This window comes from Paroedura picta, chromosome 8, assembly GCF_049243985.1.
Source record: "Paroedura picta isolate Pp20150507F chromosome 8, Ppicta_v3.0, whole genome shotgun sequence".
NCBI classification, from domain to species: domain Eukaryota; kingdom Metazoa; phylum Chordata; class Lepidosauria; order Squamata; family Gekkonidae; genus Paroedura; species Paroedura picta.
In genome coordinates this window covers 43359971-43363853 of record NC_135376.1, presented here as the reverse complement: position 1 = coordinate 43363853, position 3883 = coordinate 43359971, and positions in this window count along the sequence as shown.

Genomic DNA, 3883 nt, shown 5'->3' with positions numbered 1-3883 from the left:
CAGGAGAAAAGAATTGAAAGATGTACACCTCTGGATCCTCAGGGATAGAAATGCCTTTCAGTTTGCTAAACTGGGGAAATGTAAGAAACTCTGACCCATAGAATGGCCTTCTGACATATAATCCAGAACTTTTCTCTATATACCCTGCATCCTCCAACAGATCATATTTATAGTTGAAAAACTGACAGGCAAATTATGAATGTTTTGCTTGACACCAGATTATATCTGAGCCTATACTTCTTGTAAAAGCAGAACTGGGTTCGATGCTTGGAATTAATGTAAAATGCCAAATTAAAGATATGTGATCTGATAAGTGTGACATCATCAAAAAGGCATTAGTATCCCAAGCCTGTGTCAACCTGATCAGAACGGTAAATAAAGTCACCCATCCCATTGGCCTCAGCTCAGCCTAGTCTGCTTACACTAATTGCATTTTGTGATTAAAAGAAGCTTAAATCCAAGTGGCTGGTTTAACTGGATTATGGACCTAGCTGTTGGCAAACAGATATTATGTGTGTGATAATCAGCGTGCATTACAGGCATCATGATGTTTTGTGCATGGCTGTGTTGATTAGAGACTATCAGCACCATCTCAGCTTCATGATGTCACACGGCCAGCCTTAAGCTTCTTGACAACCAGATCCATAATTTCCATCACTTCCACAAACACACGTTAACAGTCAGCATCTGCAGCAAGGAGGAAAACTGCAGAGGATGCCTAGATGAGAGGGGAATGACAGAGGTGAGCATGATAGGTAATAATACACTACATTAGCGAATATCTTGATGAAGGTTGTTATGGTGGCAACATCTTTTGGGTTTTCACTTGTTTAGACTGAGGTGAAGCAACCCTATCTGAGGGCAGGCTAGCTCAGGTTTTCAGGTAACTGATGACCATATCTTTGGAATTGTCATTTTCTTAATAAAAATGACCCCAGCAATCCTGTGACCAGTAAACCTCCTGGGATTTCTTGCTCCAGCTCAATCTAGCAGCTTTCAACGTACAGCAGCATTCCCTTTCTGCAATGCAAACCAAGCTCTAAGCTAACGAAATCAACCAGGACATTCCTACCAGGTGACAAGGTTTCTTACCTGTTGCTTTCCCTAGCTTCTTTTTGTCTTATTTAGATGAAAACAGGTGGGCTCTCTAAGCTAACTGGGGGATCACCTGTAATTTGTCCTAGGGCCCAGAGAAGATGGTGTTTTCCATCAAGCACCTTTTCTGAATAAGAGGCACTGCCTAAAGGGGCATCCTGTAGATTTACCCAAGGCCCAAACATAAAAGAGCAGGGCAAAGAAATGGGTATTCATTAGAGAGGCCTGCAAGCCCACAGAGGTCCAGCTTGGGCTGTAAGACCATGGCCACGATATGGTCTTTCTTTGTCATTTCAGAAACAAAGCCTAAATTTGTTTCAATGAGATGGCATGTCTGTTTATGATGCTTCTACTGGGCCCAAAAAGATGATGGCTGGGCTCTGAAATTCACTAGTGTCTACACACATATTTGCTGGAATCCATGTTTGATTAATTAATCAAATTAATGGCCATTACATAACTATCACACTGGCTGATTCCTGATTCTTGAATAGAGATCCATGCTGGGTCATTCCAAACTAAAAGCAGGAATAATTTTGTAAGCTTGGGCTCCCAATCTATGACTGAGATGGTAATAAGGACCTAGCTGTCAGGAACAGACAAAACGAACACATAGAAATCCAGTCCAAATGACAGTTGTCCAACTATAGATTCTACCTGTCCACTGTTCTGTCAATTATCACAAGCATGCCACTTTAATAGTTGTTGTTGTTGTTAGGTGCAAAGTCGTGTCCGACCCATCGTGACCCCATGGACAAAGATCCTCCAGGCCTTCCTGTCCTCTACCATTCCCCGGAGTCCATTTAAGTTTGCACCTACTGCTTCAGTGACTCCATCCAGCCACCTCATTCTCTGTCATCCCCTTCTTCTTTTGCCCTCGATCGCTCCCAGCATTAGGCTCTTCTCCAGGGAGTCCTTCCTTCTCATGAGGTGGCCAAAGTATTTGAGTTTCATCTTCAGGATCTGGCCTTCTAAGGAGCAGTCAGGGCTGATCTCCTCTAGGACTGACCGGTTTGTCCGCCTTGCAGTCCAAGGGACTCGCAAGAGTCTTCTCCAGGACCAGAGTTCAAAAGCCTCAATCCTTTGACACTCAGCCAATTCCTGGCAAATAGATGGGGAAGAAATGGAAGTAGTGACAGATTTTTTTCCCCTGGGCTCCAAGATCACTTTCATAGTATCATCCTCTTAAGTTGCACATTATTTTTAAATCTGGAGTTCTTTGACAAGAGATGCATTTATGAGCATATTGCTTGATCCTCATGCATAGAAGTTTTGATGTTGGCAGCAAGGAAGGAAAAGGGTCACACACAAAGGTACACACACACACAAATTCTTGATGACAGTCATGTAATACGCAGATGAGGAATGAGCTTTATTTGAGATCCAGCAAGGAAAATGAGATCCTAGTCTGCCCAGCAGATTCTGCTGTGTTCGCCTGGGAGGAAGCTAGCAGCAACCAGCCTTGAGGTACGGGCCTGAAAGAGATGATCTAGAAAGTGCAGTCAGTGCCTGCTAAGCAGGCAGGTTGGTGCATGGCAGGGCCTGCTAGGATATGTCATCGGTAAGGCCAGCACAATTTACCCCCTAACATCAGAGCCTTCCTGGTGCTGGATTTGCAGATGAGGCACCACCTTTGAAACCACCACAGAAAAGAAAAATGATAAAGGGATAACTGTATTAGGCATGGGTGTTTCCCCTTGCTTTTACCATGCATGTCCATTGGGTTTTCATTTTTGTTCTGGACTGATTTCCCTCCTTTCAGCACTCCGTTTGCTTTCCAGTTGCAGTTTACCCATGTTTTCTGAGAGCGTTTTTGTGGAGGTTTTCCTCCTTGATTTGCTTCCAAGCCAAAAAGCATATGGATTCCCTTGGATTCCTCTCCCTGTACCCTTTTTCTTCCCCCTTGGAGACCACTCCCCCATTTCTCACACTCTGCACCTTCTACCATCTTCCCCCTTCCACTTTATCTGTGTACAAGCTTCACTATTGCTTACCCACAATATCTGTGTTAAAAAATAAGCGGGAAGAATCTAACCCTTAGAGTTTATCACAAAATTTAGATCATTGAGGGGAGGAGGAAAGGCTGAAGTTCAGGCAGGAGTCAAAAGTGGTAGTTAGTATTTGTGTATACTTACACAGAGAAAAAACAAGCACTTTCCCGCAATAATTCCCCCCTCCCATCTCAGCTCCCCCATTCTTTCCATTGCCCCATCTGTCTCCAGGAGCTACTGGACATAAGCTTATATCTAGAATAAAATGTTGCTTAAAGGTGCCACTGGACTCAAACTTTTTTTGCCTGGAGGAGGAGTGTGGTTCACTAGTCTTTGCCTGCACTTTCCCACATCAGGAAAAACCAGGGAAAGGAGTGCCCGTACACTTCTAAGAAGACTTACACCTCACTGATTCCAGATGACTCTGAAAGGATTATCTTAGCGGAGAATGATACATGTGCCACCCGGAAGTTGCAAGAGGATGGGAAAGGATTGACTAAAGAAATATAGAGAAAACCAGGGACCTCTCCTTCACCTTCCTGCATTGCAAACAAGGTATCCAGAACAGCCACTTCTCATTCCAAATGCAGTCCAGTCCCATAGTTACAACTCATGAGAGAGGCAGTTACCAATGAACTACTGCATGGTCCTGTGCAAAACAACATTCCAGATAGGCTTGAACAGGGAGATGCGCAGTGGAAAGTGTAGGCCACTTAATCCAGAGAATCCCGAGGTGCAGGTTTTGGAGCAGTAACTGCTCCCTTCCTTAACAGATGCTTGCAACCTACCTAGGAACT